This window comes from Diorhabda sublineata, chromosome 8, assembly GCF_026230105.1.
Source record: "Diorhabda sublineata isolate icDioSubl1.1 chromosome 8, icDioSubl1.1, whole genome shotgun sequence".
Lineage (NCBI taxonomy): Eukaryota > Metazoa > Arthropoda > Insecta > Coleoptera > Chrysomelidae > Diorhabda > Diorhabda sublineata.
The window spans coordinates 21,736,326-21,755,685 of NC_079481.1; the positions used below are offsets into that span (position 1 = coordinate 21,736,326).

The 19,360-nt window shown below is 35.2% G+C and overlaps 1 protein-coding gene across 1 annotated transcript in view; it reads left to right on the top strand.

Moving 5' to 3' along the window:
• Positions 1-2,345: 2,345 nt before the first annotated feature.
• LOC130447507 (facilitated trehalose transporter Tret1-like) overlaps positions 2,346-19,360 on the top strand; it is a 31,262-nt gene continuing 14,247 nt past the window's right edge. Inside the window, exon 1 of the mRNA XM_056784366.1 lies at positions 2,346-2,411. The gene's annotated coding sequence lies outside the window, so the exon portion shown is untranslated. The remainder of the gene's footprint in view (positions 2,412-19,360) is intronic.

Below are 19,360 nucleotides of genomic sequence, written 5' to 3' on the forward strand. Positions count from 1 at the left end.
GAGCTAAAAATTTTCTAAAAAAAAGTCCTGCCTCGCGGAAATGTAGCGAGAATGCTTATAATTTTAATTTAGCAGCGAAAATAAGGGGGAAAACACGTCGTTCGGCTGACACTGATTAACTGTTAATATTAAGAAATTTCCCAAGTAGACATATCAATAAACAATAATCCGTCAACAAAAAATATGTACCACGTGTTTTTTATTAAATATGCTTTGGTTAATTGATTTATTTCCCTAATCACACGTTAACATAGAAATGCTGATTATTCCAAAACTAGAGATATCAAAATTTTTTGATTTTTTGGAGCTGATCTTAAAAGGGTTTCTTTGGAAAAATTCAAAAATTTTAATTTTTTACTTTTTTATTAAAAATCAAAGGTTTAAAAACTTATGTAATATAGCCATCAGGGAAATTTTTTTCCAATTATTTTAAATATTTTGTTTTCTTATTTATGAATAGCTTCATAATATCATTTAAATGATTACTATAAACAAATGCATTGCTTGGACGATTGTTGAAATTTTTTTTTGTAATTCCATCCCTGATGACATAAAAATAATGATTTCTAAGAAAAAATCATTTCCTAAACAAATTTTTAATAACAAAAAACCTTTTTTAATTAACATTTTTTTGTTACTGAATATTTATATTAAGGAATCATTTTTTCTGTTCACCCCTATTACAACAAAAATAATTTTCTTTTGTCCATGAAATACATAATTTGTTATAAACTAATGCATTCCTACGAAATAATATTTTAAATACTAAATAATATTAGAAAACCAGCATATCTATATTTTATACGAAAAACATTTTTCATATTTCTTATATAACTTTTAAACTAGACCAGAGCATAGGGGCGCATTCGTTTGCAAAATTGTCGTAATTTTTTTTAAATGTCCGGGAGGTGTTCCTGATTATAAAAGTGTAAGATAGCACTTGATATCTTTTGATGTTATTGTTTAAACAACGAAAAACTGAATAAGCCAGAAAAAATTCATTTTTTGCAATGAATTAATTTTTTTTATATTCTTCATAATATTTCGAATGAAAAAAGTCTTAATTTTCCAGAATTAAGTAATATATATAAAAAATTGAGATCTAGCAATTTTTAATTTTTTATCAAAGATTTCAACTATCTTAAACAAATTAACTTAAATATTTGCTCCCTACGCGTAGACACTTTCGAGAGATAAGTATTTCTATCTCACTCCCATCTCAATGTATAAGATGAGTGAGAGAAAGGCCGACGACGAGCTTAAAAAATTGTTTGCTATTTTTCAGCAGTAATACGTTAAAAAAATATTCCTACTGCTTACTGCTAAGAGTTGAATAATGTTGATGAAGCACGTAAAATAGTATTTCAAAGTTCATTAGGAAAAGGGATAAATTTGTCAAAAATTCCATATACGTCGGATACTGTAAAATTACATACTTTACGAGCTTCATTTCAGGCTCATGTTTGGAGGAATTCTGATCAATTTTAATATGAACTGTTAGATTTATCTTGTTTTGGTTATGTTCATAGTGATAACCAAATAAGGCCTCAGTATATCACAAAACCCCCATTACCTGGAGATTCAGCAAAACCGTGCAATTGCAAAAACTGTGCAACAAAACCTTGCTCGTGTTTGAAACTGAACTTGACATGTATGGCATTATGCGGATGCTCCATTGAATGTTGCCGAAATAGATATAAACATGAATAAAGTGCACAAACTATGATTTAATGTAAACATTTTAAGTTGATAAATATAATTTAAACAAAATTACCAAGCACTTAAAAAACTCGTTGGTCGATGAAAGCTTGCCAAGCTACCAACGAAATTTGATCAGACCAATGTCTTTTTTTACCTCAATTATTATGCATATTTTTGTCATACACGTAAGATTTACACGATATGAACTGAAAAAGTCTATAAAAATAATCAAAGCCATAAAAACAACGACCAAATTTTCTTGTAGGAGAATTTTTAACTACTTTTAATACTAATACGGACATAAAAATGATTTCAACTTATATATGAATGATTTCTACACTTCTCTTACTTTGTTTTGATCGACCAAGAAAACGCAATGCCACTTATGAAGATTGTGTGCATTCAACAACACAGTATATTTTTCTAATTAGTTTATCGGAGTCTCCTAATTGGTCGGATGTATTTCGTATTTATTTAATTGCGAATCGAAAAATAAAATGAATCATGTTCCTTTCAAACTTGTGGCAGACAGCAATCTTATCAAATTAAAGGACAGAAAACTGCAATTGCCAAATTGTTCTGTTGGTGATGGTGATAAAAGTGATCTTTAATTTTCAACTGGAATTGAATCTTATTCATTAACAATTTATGGCGCTATGGATAAGGATTACAATGAATTGGGAATGAACAATGTTTAAAAATAGTCACAGGTTAGTAAACAATCTAAAAAGATAGTCAAAAGTGCGAATAAGAAAAGTATTTTGTCTGTTTTATACAGGGAGTTTCAAAAAAAGCTGATCCCGTCTCTAAGATAGATAGAAAACTGAAAAATATTTGCTCAGATTTCACAACAAGAATTTGTTAAAACTACTGGCAACATTGTATTGAAATTTTTTACGAATATGTAGTATATCCAGTAGTACTGAATTATTATTATTAATTATTATTAATATTATTATTATTAGTATTTTTATTATTATTATCATTATTATTATTATTATGCGAAAGATTTATGCACTACTCAGCTTGGAGCCGGTATTATTTACCTATCCCGGATACAAAGTATCAAAAGGATTAAGCTCGGTTCACATAATCAACTTGCACACTGTGTGGCAAGTATTCAATATTACAGCCTTCTGGATGTCGGCGAAGGTGTTTTTTGGTAAACCCACTTTGGTGATGCTATCATGCAAGGTCTTAGGCATGACGCCAGTTGCTGTCATAATAACTGTTTCCACATTTTCGACGTGCCACATCTTTTTAATCTCAATTGCGAGATCCGCATATTTGGCCAGCTTCTTCTGGTATTTGTTGAGAACGTTACGAGTGATCGGTATGGTTACATCGACAAGAAGAACTGAATGGACTCTTCTATCAATCACCACGATGTCAGGTCTGTTATTCGTCACCTGTCTATGGTGATGATGGACCTATCGTAGTAGAGTCTAAAATCATCATTTTCGAGCATCTTCTGTGTTTGGTACTTGTAATAGGTACATTATTATTATTATTATTATTATTATTATTATTATTATTATTATTAATATTATTATTATTATTATTATTATTATTATTATTATTATTATTATTATTATTATTATTATTTTTAAACGACTTCCTCACACTTCCTCAGCAATTTGCTGGGAAACATTCACCACCTCTGCGGAGTCCTGCTCAGCAGAGGGGCTCGGACGGTTGGAGTGTCCTTCTGGTCGTCTACGGCCCCTTTTGTCACTTATGGCATCGTTCCTGGAACATACTTCATGAGTGACGGGCTATCAGTGGTTTCCTTTTACCCTACGTCTCCCTTCCCCTCTCGGGATTAGGAGTTCGGGTTCCTTTCTCTCTGCTGTCTTTGTCTTTCATCTTTTTCCTTGTTGCTGAGAATACTCTTAGCCATGTTCTGCACCGATTTCCAGTTCTCTGAGCTGTCAAGCATCTTCTCTACAATGTTGTCTGGAGTGAGCTCGCATTCCAGCTGTCTGCAAGTCCTGTCTCTGACCTCTCTCCACTTGTAGCATACGAAGATGGTATGTTCGGCAGTTTCTACGGTGGCACAGTATATACATCTATCCGTGGTGTCTTTTCTGAACCTTTTGGCATAACATCGAAAGACGCCATGTCCTGTTAGGACCTGTGTCAGGTAGTAGTCTACTTGGCGGTGCTCGCACTTAACCCACGGCTTGATGTCTGGTATTAACCTTTTGGTCCATTGGGCCTTCACTGTCTCACCTTCCCATCTAGTTTGCCATGTTGTGAGGGAACTTTCTCTAGCTTCGTTGCTATTCTGTAGCGATTTATACTTGGATGTTCTTTCCTGAGCTAAGAGATCAATGGGCACCGTAGCCGTAATTACTTGGAGTGCTACCCCAGACACAGTTCGGAAGGCGGAGGCTACACGCAGCAGCATGTCTCTTTGTGCTCTATTGACCGTAGTATAGTGCTTTTTTCTCATAAGCGCTTTTTGCCATATTGGGGCTCCATATAGGACAATATTTTGCATAGCACTACACAACACTGCTCTTTTGCTTTGCCTAGGACCTCCTACGTTTGGCATAATCCGAGCAAGTTTGGACACCCTTTCTATTGCTTTCTTTGTTACTGTTTCTACATGTTTGCCAAAATTTCTACTTTCGTCAATGGTTATACCTAGGTATCTCAGGTTCTTTGCTTGCTGGCTTTGTATTGACTCTGTCTACGCTGAAGCTTATTTGCTTTCTGCTCCGACTATCAGCGCCAGATCGTCAGCAAATGCTATTGTTACAGCATTACGAGTTAGTTCTAAGCTCAGCACGCCGTCATATAGTACATTCCACAGCAGTGGACCCAGGACGGAGCCCTGGGGAACACCTGACGTAATATCCACCTCCCTATTCTTTTCTAATTGCAGCTTTCTGTTTCTTAAATAGTTAGAGACAAGGTTTATTAGATATGTCGATATTTTCCTTATTTGTAGCTCTTTGATAATCAGGCTGTGGCATGCAGTGTTGAAAGCATTCTTAACGTCAATTGTGACAAGGGTGCAGAATCTACTTTTGAACTCCGTTACAGTATTCAGTGCAGCTTCTACAGCATGAATCGTGGGTTTCCCTTTTTGAAACCCATAATGACACATGTGCAACCCTCCTCTGTCTTTAAGCTCATCTTGTAGTCTTTCCCGTATGAACGCTTCTAGTAACTTGCTCAAAGAATTTAACAGACAGAGTGGTCTGTAGGAACTAGGTAACTCAGCTGACTTTCCTGGTTTTAGTATTAAAACCATATTTGCAACTTTGCATTCATTTGGAAATTCCTGTTTTTGGAGTAGTTTGTTCATCATGCCTAATAACCAGTCTGGGGCACAATCTGCTACTATTTTGATAGCCTTAGGGGGAATTTGGTCAATTCCAGGTGATTTTCCACATTTGATACCTTGGGCTACCTTCCTTAGCTCTTCTGCTGTGAAGGGTGGGGCTGAAGCTTCCTCTTCAGGGTATCTCCACTTATCATTTCCGGGTGGAAACAGTACTGCCACGATTTCGGATTTCTTTTCGATGTCAAGCTCATAGGGTTTTAGAGTATTAAGCTTTTTTGCTACTAGCTTATACGCATCTCCCCATATATTATTATCAAGTTCTTTGCATATGTCGTTCCAGTGTTTCTTCTTTGTTGCTTCAATATCGTCTCGGTTTGGGTTGTTTCTTCTCGCCGCACGATGTTGTACCCTTCTTAATCTGTTGCATAGTGACCGTTTTTCAGCAATGTTTTCATTCCACCAATACAGTGTTTCAGTCTTTGGAATTCGATTTTGCGTGCTGTTCTTGCTTGCCATCTGTATCAGCTTGGTTCCTGTTTCATGATTCACTTCATCTGGAGTAATGGTAAGCAACTCTATGCAGGCTTTAAAGGCGGTCCAATCAATAAGGGGTCTTATTGAAGTTGTTTTGGTCTTCGCTCTATTTACTTTAATTTCGAATGCGATATATCTGTGCTCTGTCAGTGTTTCGGTATCAAGTATCTCCCAGTTGGTTACTCTTTGAGATACACGATTGGTTGCTATGGTGACATCAATAAAGGACTCGCTATCTCCTCGGATAAATGTGGGCTCATTTCCAGTATTCAGGACCACCAAATCGAGAGCGTTGATCCATTCCGCCCAGTATTGACCCTTTTCATCGGTTACAGGTGATCCCCACATTGGGGACTTGGCATTTAGGTCTCCCAGAATAATGGCATCACTGTTGTTCGTTATGTGCTCCATTATACTGTCCACCTCAGTTTTGTAGTCTTCCAATCTGATGTTTGGGGATATATAGCAACATATCAGCTCAAGATCTTTGAGTTTGATAATTACGTGACCATCTCCGGCTACGTGGTTTATTACGCCAAGCTTTTTATTCAGAAGTAGGACCCCCACATTATGCCTGCTGCCCTTGATCCAGTTTGCTTCTTTAGTTCTTCTTTTGTTCGGTTCCCCTGTTATCAAAATATCAATACCTTGCTGAACTGCGGTGGCATACGCCATGTCTTGAGATGCATAGGCACGTCCAACGTTGGCTTGAAGTATTTTAATATTGAACACTAAAGTTTTGACCGCGTGCAGTGCTGAGCCTGCGTCTGGTGTCACTAATTGCTTTTGATTTTTCTTTTACAAGCTTAAGATAGTAAGGGCAAGCAGTCTGATCAGCTCTGTGACCGTATTTTTTACATGTTAGGCAATAGCTTTTGTTAGGGCAGTCTCTGGCCTTGTGGTTATCCTTGCCGCATTTAAGGCACATCTTCGAGTTATCGGTTCCTTTGCATTCATTGGTACGGTGGCCAAACTCCAAACATTTGAAAAACCTGGTGATTTTGACCCTTGCTCGAACCTGGCACGGTGCCCACCCTATTCTCATGGTATCCATTTTGAGTAATTCGCTGGCCACTCTTCTTTTGACAGCAAGTGTAGCAGTTTGGTTTCCCCTCTGGTTTGGTCTGCAAGAGAGCACACGGACGTCATCTTCTTTTGCGTTTGCTACGCTTTTCCTGACATCTTGCTCTATCTGTTTTGCGTTCATATCTCCGTCTATGTCCGCGATATGAATAATGTCTTCATCTCTTTTAATTTCGACCTGGGTATCTTTATCTTTGTCCATTATAGGTTGTCTGAGGGCGATTACTTGATTTTTTTCTCCAAGTATCTCCATAAGGACATCACCCTTAGCAGTTTTCTTAATGCCTTTTACCTTATCACCCATCTCGTCTATGTTCACACTACTCTTGATCGAACGGAGTATGTCAGCATATTGCTTTCCTTCAGATTTGATTATAATCTTCTCTGTTGTCGTCGCTGGTCCTCCCTTACTTGACTTAGGTGCTAGTCGGCTTGGATCTCTAGGTATAATAACTTGCACTTTGACCTCAGATCCCCTGAAGATACCTTCTGCGCACTTTCTAAGGTAGATTTTATCAATTTTGCCGAAGGCTACTACTTGGATTTCCGTCACTCCATGGTTTTGGACCTCTGCTTGCAGTTTGCCTAGCAACTGATATAGTTGACCCATGTCGTTTTTCCCTTCTGGGTTGACCTTGTATGGCAGCATGGTTCTTGACCTTGCTCCATTTTTGCCTTTGCTGTGTATGACCTCGGTGTTCGTCCTCACATATTCAATACACCCTTCCTCAAGCTCTTCGCACATAAGGCTTGTGATTTCCGGAAAGTTGCATTTTAGGTCGCTTTCCGTAGTGGTAGTCAAGGTTACATCAGGGTCTGCTACTATTACCAGGTCTTCTCGTAGCTCTCTAAGCGATCCCAGCTCTTTAACACCGGTGCTTTGGTAGCAGCTTTCTGGCCACTCGAGATGTATTACCTCTTCTAGTCCTGTCCATCCTTTTCTTGCTGTTATTTGCGTCTCTACCCTGGTGCGTATTCCATTTGTAAGATCGAATAACTCTCGTCTTATGTCGGTTTCATCAGCTTGGACTCCTATACTTTGTCTTGCGTAGCTAAGATTATTGTCCTCTGATTTAGCTGAATTATTAGCAGTTTTGCTCTTACCTGGTGATGATTCCTCAGTGTTGTTTCGCACCATCTGCGTGTGTCTGATGTTTAAAACATCCATTTTTCTGTTCAGGGTTGCCATTATGCTTACGAGCTCTCTCGTTATTACCTTGATTTCAGTTTTTGTCTTTGTACTCACTTTGAATTCATTTTTTAATTCGTCAACTTTTTTATTAAGACTACCCAAGGCAGTCAAAGCAGCAGTCATCTCTTGGCTAGTATCATCCGGGATATGCTTTCCATGTGAGTCTCGCTTTCGTTTCTTTTTGGCTGGACTGGTATTTTTTGCCAGTCCGTCGTGACTGTTGTCGCTATTTGCTTCGTACGCCGTGTTACTGGGGCTCCCAGTCTTGTCATCTTGACGTGTGCCAGAGTTTGTCTCTAGGCTAACAAAAACATCATCCGTGGCAGAGGCAATTGAATCTTTGCGATTCATTGGTGGTGTTCTTGCCAATGAGGATCTCCTAACACTAGGGTCTGTAGTAAACATCCAGTGATAACCATAGCTATCCATTTATTTCTTGTCACCAGCGCTTCGTATGTAAGGGGGCGGGTCGAGTTGATTGAGAACGGGTGTACCCTCGGCGGTCACCTACCCCAGTTCACTGAGGCCCAATCCTCGCTTAGCCAGTCCCGGAACACACAGACGGACCAGACTCGCCCGGGGCAATGTGAACTTCCGACTTCCACATTCAATACATACTACCTGATCAGGGCCCGTAGTGGCTGGCTTCCGATCCAGCGCCATCATCCACCTCGGCAGAGACTAGCTCACATCAGCATCAGCAGCTACTTGGGTGACGAACCGAAAGCAGGGCGATGCACTCCCAGCAGACTACAGCGCAGAACCAATCTGGGATACAGGAAAAAAGGTAGGAAGCCCCCTAGCCCTCGCAACCTAATAGCGTCGGGGGAGGAGAATCTTCTAGGAATAGTGGGGGTTTTTTTTGGGAAGAGTCCACCTTAGGAGTGGGATGGAGCTCTAGCTAGGGTACCTCGGGCTTGCTACACCCGTAGTCGCAGTGCGACCCCCTGAGGGTATTATTATTATTATTATTATCATTATTATTATTATTATTATTATTAATTATTATTATTATTATTATTATTATTATTATTATTATTATTATTATTATTATTATTATTATTATTATTATTATTATTATTACTATTATTATTATTATTATTATTATGCGAAAAGTTTATGCACTACTTAGCTTAGGGCCAGTATTATTTACCTATCCCGGATACAAAGTATCAAAAGGATCACATAATGAACTTGCGCACTGTGTGGCAAGTATTCAATAGTACAGCCTTCTGGATAATGGTGAAGGTGTTTTTTGATAATCCCAGTTTGCCGTGCAGAGTCTTAAGCATGACACCAACTGCTGACATAATAAATGGAACTGTTTCCATATTTGCGCAGTGCCACATATGTTTCATCTTAAACTGCGAGATCCGGATATGTAACCAGTTTCTCCTGCTGTTTGTTTTATTATTATTGTTAAGGATACTTAAAGAGTAACAGCTACATCCTTATAATTACAGACAATTCCAAGAGCTATTGCCAGATGATCTACCGGTTAGAGTGGATTTTTGTCACACATCACAAAAAAGGATCTTTAGCCAAAATTTTTAAAATGTATTCTTTTTACGGACCAGGCCACTTTTCCGCGATAAGGTATCTTTAAGTTCCATAATGCACACTACTGGTGTGATGAAGATCTACATCTCAAAAGGGCATCACATTACCAACAATCATTCAAATTAATGTTTGGGCAGCAACTTTAGGTAACAAATTGATAGGTTATCACATTATACCTGCAAATTTAAATTGTGATATGTACCTGGATTTTTTATCAATTACTTATTCGAGATATTAGAGAAGATTTAAAGCTAAACGAACTAAGATCTCTATTTTTGATGCACAATGGAGCTCCACCGCACTTTGATAGAAGGTGTCTTAATAGGTTAAGTAACAATTTTCCGAATCGATGGATTAGTAGAGGTGTAGAAACTCCGATTCATTGGGATCCTCGGTCATGCGATTTTAAGTCCTTGCATTAGACAGTTCGGTCGTATCTTAAAGAAAAAGTTTATGCTACAGAGATAAATTCACCTCAAGAATTAAACGACATAATTCAACGTCACTTTAAGGACCTCGTATCTGTCTCCCAACCGTTTGGAAGATTAATGGATTCTTTAGAAAAAACGATAGATGTGTGAATTCGTGAAAACGTACAGTTTGAACACCTACTATAATTGAATTCTATTTTATGTTAATAGCATTTTTCAAAATTTTCTGTTTAATTATTACTTTCATCATTACTTCATACCAGCATCGGTTATTACGGCATAATTTTCAAATCAAAATATTCCGCAAACGGTACACTGTAAAATTGATGAGTAGAAATTTTACTTAAGAAATCTGATATTGAAAAATATATGTTCAATACTACCTGGTACGAAACGTGTAACTAGCGCTCTCTATAAGAGTCAGATATAAAATCAAATTCGGCACAAGTATGATATGCCACCCCACAACGATCATAATGAAACTATATATAGACTATTGATGATACGATAAATCGATTCTTCGTATCTATTTTTATACGGAAAAATTTACTTCCAGAGATACCGGAAGTGGCTATTATCTCAGGAAGGCTAACAGATATCGCAATGGATAACTTTATTCGATAGATCTCATCAAGATCTATCTGTGTGTTAAAAGTCATGATGATTGAAGCATACACAGAAGAGTTTCTGTGGAAAAAGTATGCAAATGCAATATTTTTTCGAAAGATAAATGGATAGAATGAAAATTTAGTAATTTTTGTAAGACTAGGTTAGGTTTTTTGATAAAAATGCATTTGCATACTTTTTTCACATAAACTCTTCTGCGCATTCATCAATCATCATGAATTTTCACACAGGGATAGATCTTGATGAGATCTATCGAACAAAGTTATCGATGGTTCGATATCTGTTAGCCTTCCTAAGTTAATAGCCACTTCCGGTATCTCTGGAATTAAATGTTTCCGCATAAAATAGATATGAAAAATTTATTTCTCGTATCATCAATAGTTTATGAATACAGTTTCATTATAATCGTCGTGAGGTGGCTTATCATACTCTTACCTCAAATTTATTGGATTTATCGGTATTTGCAGCAAAATCGTAAAAAATATGTGTAATTTTAAAATTTGTTAGGATGTAGGAAAAAGTTTGCTTATATATATATATATATATATATATATATATATATATATATATATATATATATATCGTTGTTGCCAAAAGACGTACAAACGTCGTTGATATCAATAATGCATTTCTCATACAAAATGATCAAGAGAACTTTAAATTATTAATCAATTTTGATGACCTGGGAAAATAACTGGAGCAAGCTGGAAAGTGCATCGCGAATATCTTTCCTATTGGAAAATATAATTTTAATTCAATTACGGATCCATCATATCCTATTAGTTTAAATTCTGCTCAAGTACAATTTTTTTCGTATTATATTTTAAATTGTTATGTATAATGGGTGATGATAAAGTAAAGCAAAAAATTCATTAAACGTACTATATTCATCTTCGACCTAAGAGTAAAAACACATCAAATAGCTCATTCGACTCCATGTCTTTCCATATAAGTCAAAAAAATAAAATATGTTTTTTTACATTATCGTCAAGATGATGGTAGACATGATCTATAGAGAATTCCATCATATGCGAAGCTTAGTATTTATTTCATGTTTAATTCGTTATAACTTCTTCTAAATTGTCTGGTCGATTAAGATGGACTCGGGTTTTTAAATTTCACCACCGAAAAAATTGAGAAAGTGTGATAAGCTGACCTAGGTGGCCACTCTATTGATCCACGTCTTCCAATACACCTTGCTTCTAGCTGGTAATCCAGAAATATTCTAAAATTAAGATCATATTGAACAGGTTTAACATCTAGCTAGTGTCAAATACTGGGATCCAAGTTTTCCCTATTATTTGGAAATACCCCAATCAGATCCGGGAGCACTATTATGTTTCAAATATCGTTCAACTATATAGGCACAAATAAATCTTGCCCCAACGATTCCGACTCAAAAATTAATTTTTAGAGGCACTGAGTTTTGTATGGATTTAGTGGAATATGCAGATAGTTTAATTTTATATGATAATTTCTTATCATATAATATAAATTTATGATGATTTGAATGATAACACAGAAACATGTTTCTATTGGTTACTGCGGTTGTGACGTATAAAGTAAGTAAATACTGAATTGTGATCGCCACGTGTCGCCTTTCAAACGCCATTCGGTTGTTGTGAGTGGAGATAATTGGTTATTTAGTTCGTTTTGTTTCTTAATAAGGGTTTCAAAGAGTATTCTAATTGAAATGATGGCCGAAAAAGTATTTATCAAAGCAAGATCGGATAATCTACCTAAGGTAGATGCATTCATGGTTGCTACGTTCTTTGCTGATTCTTAATTATTTACTTCAGCTGAAATACGTGGAGTAAATCACATTTGTTTGCTTGAACTTTATTAAAATGAAATTATAAAGATGATAACTTTGAAAGTTTTTTGTCGTTTTAATGCCACCGGTCGAGGTGTTTCACGAAATGCCTTCTCCGCTCTTACTGGCAATCGAATTTGTTTTGTGTTGCATTGTGTTAGTTTTCACATCATATAATTTTCCAAATCTGTTTCAAACTGCAGTAAAAAATAATAATCTTTACAAACATATAATGGCCTGCCAGGTTGAGGCTCACGTAATCCGTTCTTATAGCTTGAAACCATTGTTTTCGTCGCTTTTCCTCTCGAAGGACTTGCACGAAAACTTTATTTGGTGCTTTTATACTAGTGTTTGTACATTCTGGTACAATTCATTAACGATACGTAATCTTGTATCCTACAAAATTCACAGCCATGAAAGTTTTTTTTTTTTAAATCCCAGTAACTGTTTAAACTGTATTTACTTCTAACCTCACTTAAGTCTGTTTACTTACTTTCTAAGTCACACACAGTCACACTCAGTCGTGTAACAACAAATGCGTCTTAGCGCGTCATTTAGGTATTTAAATTTATTTTTTTTATGAACTAATATACCGTTTAAAACAAATTAAAAAAATAAAATTGGTATCTCTCTAATATTGTAAGTATTCCATTTGCTTTAGTTAAACAACTGCTTATCAGTGTCAGACTTAGAATTTTCCATTTGTTTTAGTTAAACAACTTCTTATTAGTGTCAAATTCATAAAAACATATGTGCCTTCTGGATAACTTTGAGTTTTTATCCTTTTTATTATGTAGTTACTTTATAAATTTGAAATCAAGTTTAATTTGTTTTCTATCAATTCTCTCAGTATTTTGTTATATGACGTGCTTTTGCATTTATGAATTACTTCATTATAACCCTGATAAACAATATAATATTTTATCAACTCCATAATAATAAATTGCAGAAGAGAAAATACTGATTATTGCTGCTTGCATAATAATAAAATAAGGCGTGGATAATATCCAAAGTTTTCTGTATTTCTATTAAGAATTTCATTCACAAAAATCTAGTTTCCTCGATAACTCTCAATAGCAGCATCAGATACAATATTGGTGTAATGATATCTTGTAAACTACAGTAAAATTTTTACTTTATTATACTACTTGAATTATCAGCTTGTGTAGTGTTTACGATTTTTCTTCATATCTATGAAGGAAAGATATTTATTTGGTCATATTTTGTTGGAAACATATGCTGTTCTCGACCACCGTAGGCTCCGTAGGTTCATGAAGACAAGAAATTTCATCTGTCCTACGTGAAGCTAGTGGAGAGATTTCATTCCTATTTATTCATTCCTATTATGGAATAATAGAAGAGTGCTAATTAGAGAGAAGCTATATAAAAAATCGTACAGATTGTTACAAGCAATGAAACTGGAAATAACTACTAATTACTGAAAATTTTTGGATGAAATCGATACTTTCTGGAATTTGGACACCTATAAGTCTTTCCTTTTTGGAACGAAATATTCCTTCAACTCACTTTAATTAGTTTCACCTATATATTTGTAACCGCCTTGTCAATGAATACCAACCCAAACACAAAACAGTTTTCAAAAATCGAGATGTAGCCAAATCTAAGTGGTTTTTAATGAATAACTTCTTTTTATTCATTGTGCTCTTATGGATACGCAGTTAGTGCGAATTTATTATTTTTTCAATAAATTTATTTATTGCTAAACCTTCACAATGTTCACAACAAAAAATATTAATTTGGATAATCCGTGTTAGGGGATAGTTTTAGTTTGTTTGATTTTTATTATTAATTTAATCTGCGAGGTGATTCCAGCTTTTCTATATTTTTTATTCACTTTTAACGTCGTTCGTTAAGAAGCTGTTGGCGTCTAATTTAATATTAATTATTCACCCCATCTGAGTTCCAATCGTTCAAATACTTTAAAAGAGGCCGAATACCACTTCCGGAGGAAGAGTCTCCAGCCGGGGAAATACGCTGACCTTAATATTGCTAGTAACGGATATTTCCCGCTGCATTGTTTGGGGCTACATATAGAAATAAGATGTTTGCATTACGTTAAACCGAAAATTTTTTCAAGTATGTGTATTTGCGTGATTAAATTCAATATTTTAATAATGTATGCTTATCACAACAATGTATGTTTATGCGACATGGGTATTGGAATATTCCGCAATTGTGTTTATAGAATAGCTTATATAGGTTGTTTCAAAAAAAGGTGATCCTGTCTCTAGGATATAATGAAAACTGAAAAATATTGGGGGTTTGCTTCGTTATGTAATCCGTATTCAAAATAAAGGTCGTTGAAGTTGGAAACTGACACATCCAATGAATTTATTTTTATGGCTAACACTCATAGAGGGCGTTTGTTACACGGTTCGTACCTAGTAGTATTGAACATAACTTTGTCAATATTGGAATTTATATAGAAAAATTTAAAGTGAACTGAAACATCATTTAGTTGTACACCAAAAAATTACTCTTTATAAAACTCGACATTGTATAGCGTTTTCAGAATATTTTCATTTGAAAATTATGAAGTAATAACCGATGCTGGTATAAAGTATTGATAAAGTTATTGATTATTATTATTTAATAAGCATTGCGGGAACTGAAAAATTTTTTGTCGCGTAAATAAGACCCTATCGATAAAACGGATACATTTAAAAAAATGGAACCGATTGGTTACCTTCAAAATATGTGATTTGAAGACATAAACCGCATCTTCGGGTGTAGAAAAACGTTGACCTCTCAATTTATTTTTGATCTGAGGGAATACGAAGAAATCATGGGGTGCCAAACAAGAAATGTACAACGAATGCCTCATTAATTTGATATTTTGACTGTTCAAAAATGTTTTTGTTTGAACTGATGTGTGAAAGCCCGCATTGTCGTGATGGAGAATGATTTGTCATCTGCGATTGGTTTCCCTGATTTTTTCGAACAATTCTGGCAAACATATACTGATGTGCTATTTAGAATTGAAAGTCCTTCTTTGCTATAATGGAACGGTCGCGATATGTCCAGTTATTCCCAAGAAACAAGACGGTGACGTTTTTTTTCGTGCTTCGTACGCGAAAACCTTTGTTGGATTTGGCTCGTCTTGTAAGACCTATTGTCGATTGCTTTTTAATTTCGGATTCATAAGAATAGATCTAAGATCGTCGCCTCTTAAAATCTTATAAAAGTCTTTTTTACATTTAAATGTTCATGCAATGTTGAATATATGCCTCGATCTCACGGTATGTCACACGACGATCTTATACTATCAATTCACGACCAGCATCGATATTTTCTAGCACAACATCCGATTTTGGACGAACTTGGTTCATTCTACGTCGAAAGTCATAGAAAATCAACACACACGATGTTTTTATTGCTTTTTTTGACCAAGATAAAAGGTTCGAGTATTTGTGAACAACTAAATCTGTCATACACGTTCTAAATATGTTCGCAATAAAAAATGTCGAACTTTATGATGGCAATATTAGATTTAACATATTCACATCAATGTTACTATATCTCGAAACTTAAGTAGCAGCACATTCAATAAATTTACGTATTTTCTGAACAAACCTCGTAATAAATCATACAAAAAGGTTAAGGGACAAAAATCAATTCAAGTTTATATTTATTTTAATCGAACACTTATCACTCTTTTAAAATTTATCGATCTAAGTTGAGTTTTTATTTCGGTTAGCTCTCAATATCTGTAAAGAAAAGTAAACTTTCTTATCTTTTGTGTTGCAGATGCCACAAGTTAAAAATGTTTTATTATAGCACGCAAACATGCTTAATAAATAACAACATATATTACATCAGTCAATAAGTCGTGTGACTGACACACATATAGCGCTGCCATTGTCGAATTCATATGACGTTTATGAAGTACCAACTTTCAAAAGACTATGTGTAAAAGTGTGACAACCATTTAAGTACATCTACTTTTTTTATTTTCAAAACAATGGATTCCAAATAATTTCGTGTGTTAATTTATCATTTCTTCATGATGAAAAATCGTTATCCGGAGTCTGTCCCATCGAAAAGAGCCATTTGTTATTGGTTTCCTGGATTTAAACGTGGTCGTGCAGACATCGATAACGGTGAACATTCTGGTCGTCCAATTGAGGTGGTTACTTCAAAAACATTAAAAAGTCCAGAAATTGGTTTTATACAATCAGAAATTGGAATTACGTAAGATAGCTGAGGCATTAAAGATATCAGAAAGCAGAGTGTCTACAATTATGCATGAGTATTTGACTATAAGGAAGTTAGTGACTTATTTGGCTTTGTTTTTTGTTTGACAGTTGGATATTTGTATCAAGCTTCGTAACACACAGCTTTAATTGATCCTCTAAATGTGCTTCTGTAATTTGCGTTCTTAAATTTGTTTTTATTTTTGACATGAGAGAAAATGTTGTCTCACAACAGTAGATACCTCCGAAGCAGGAAAGTAAACGGCGAGTGTATTCTCGAAGGCATGGATATTTAACAGCATTTTTCCAGTTTTCTATAGGATCGTTTTTAGCGTTAAAAAGGGATTGGATGATACTATCTTCCCCTAAATCAATTAACTCCATTTGTAGTTCTGCAGGAGCCTCGGATATATCTATTGAGTGTGGTTCAAATGCCAGTTTTATAGCAGGAGTGTGCTCGTCAAAATCAGAAAATCTATTAGTATACACTTCTATTAAACGATCCAAGACACCTACATATTCATCGAATATTTATTTTATCAGTTCTGCTCATTTAACATTTTAGCTAGCTCCGGGAAGTGTAGATATTTCCGATCAACAAAGCAATGTTTCGAAAAAAGATAAATTTTTTCTAAACGCTTGGATCTTTTGCCACATTTCATAAATATACCTCGTTTCACCTTGCAGGCAAATATTTAAATTGTTTTGTTTTGACATCATATCAGACAAAAATGCAAAGTTTCTGAGAAATACTTCATCTGATAGATCACAATGTTTTCCTTGTTGTTGATAAAAGTTTGTCAAAGACAAAACCTGACCTGTTGATAGCCAGCGAACCTTGCAGTAGTATGGTAGGTCAACACTATACGTTTCCTCATCTAAAGAGAGCATGACAATGGCAATGGTTCTATCCAGAGTGTCTTGCAAAATGGTAGATTTTGCGCAAAGATTTTGCTGATGCAAAATGCAGTGAAATGATATCAATTTTTTCAAGTTTAAATTTTCCTTTTTTAACAAAGCAACGAATCCTTCTTTTTTGCCTCTCATGGAAGGTGCGCCATCGGTGCAAACACTGACTAAATTACTGACATTCAATTGTAATTTATTACATACTTCTTTGAAGTTTTCGAAAATATCGGCTCCGCGAGTTCTTCCAGTTAGTGTACCCAATGCAAGTAGTTCTTCGTAACATTGAAAATCTTTAGTTATAACACGAATAAAATATAAAACTAGTGCCGAATCTGTTTTATCAGTGCTTTCATCTGAACCAATTGAAAAATAAACAACTTCATTTTGTATAATTGTATGAAGTTGCTCTATTACATTTTGCGCTAATTCGTGCTGTCGATCTGTTACAGTTCTTCTGGAAAGAGGTAATTGTATTTGTCGACATTTCTTGAATCTAACATACTCACTGCTTCAACAATACATTCTTTGCTGCGGAATTTTGATTTACAAAGACACTAAAAGATGCCTGCTGATGATGCTTCTCATTTTTCAACTTTTGAAGAGCAGCTTTTCGTGATTCACCTTCTAAAGCGAAATATTTATGTTCTTTACGAGTCAAGTAGTGTTTATTTGTATTCGCTATTTTTTAAAGTACTTAAAATTGTATTGCACAACAAACCCATCATTTTATCTTTCTCAGCAGTAAAGAAAAAATCTAACTCCCATTCTACATTAAATGTTCTGTTTTCATCACCTAATTTTCTTCTCTTGCTATTTGACATGATGGATAAAAAACGAATATCAAATAATATCTTTAACAAAGTGTATACTTTCTAGAAATACAATAAAACCGTGTAACTGTTATAAGCACGCACTGTTAACTACAGTTTGCTGAAGATCGCAACAGGGAAGCGTTGAGAGATGCGAGTCAGAGAAGCCAAACCAAGGTGTGACACTCAAATGGGAGATCTGAAACCGAGTTTTGTTTACTTCTTAGACAAGGTAGTTGGCGCTGCTAGCGCTACTTTAATTTTTTTTGTAAAGACAATCAGCTGACTACTGAATGGCTCTGTGTAATCGATGATGCAATCAATCAATATCGATGTAAACATATGGTCTGCTAGCATATGGCTGCTCTGTATGACAAATGTTGTAAATAGTATTTTGTAATTTTACTTTATTTTCAAATAAATATTATATAGAACATTATTCGTTTCTTTTAGGTATGTAAATTACATAAACAATGTGGAATTTTCAGTAAAGTGTAAAATTATTTATTTGGATATAAAGCCAACATTTCGGCAATACTCTGATAAAAGTATAATTGATTTCTGAAATTCTGAAATATCCCAATAAATAATTTTTCAATTACCTGACAATTCTACAATTTTTTAATTCCCAATATTCCTTCTAAATGAATAAAGAAAAAACACTCTACCATTTTGTACTAGGTGGCAAAGGGACGCACAAGAATCTCGCGGAGGCCGCAGGTTCCCCACTTATGGTTTAGAGCAATGTTTGGCCATGATTAAACGTAATGAATTCGATTTTTTGCATCGATATGTGACAATGGATAGAACAAGGATTTATCACTTCACTCCGGAATCAAAACGATCATCAACTAAGTGCAACTGGTGAACCACGTCCAAAGGCACAATAGTATGCAGGGTATGACTTCAGTATTTTAGGATGCGCCTGGAATATTGTTCTTCGACTATCTTCAAAAGAGATAAGAGAGAATTAATAGCGAATACTACATAAAGTTGTTGGATTGTTTGAATGCAAAAATCCAGAAAAACCGACCTAATATGTTGAAGAATAAACCAATGTTCAACCAAGTCAATGCACTGATTCACAAGTCGATGGCAAGGATTGTTGATTTGAACAAATTACATTTCGAATTGCGTCCTCATCCACCGTATATTTTAAATCTAGCCCCCAGTGACTACTGGCTATTCGTTA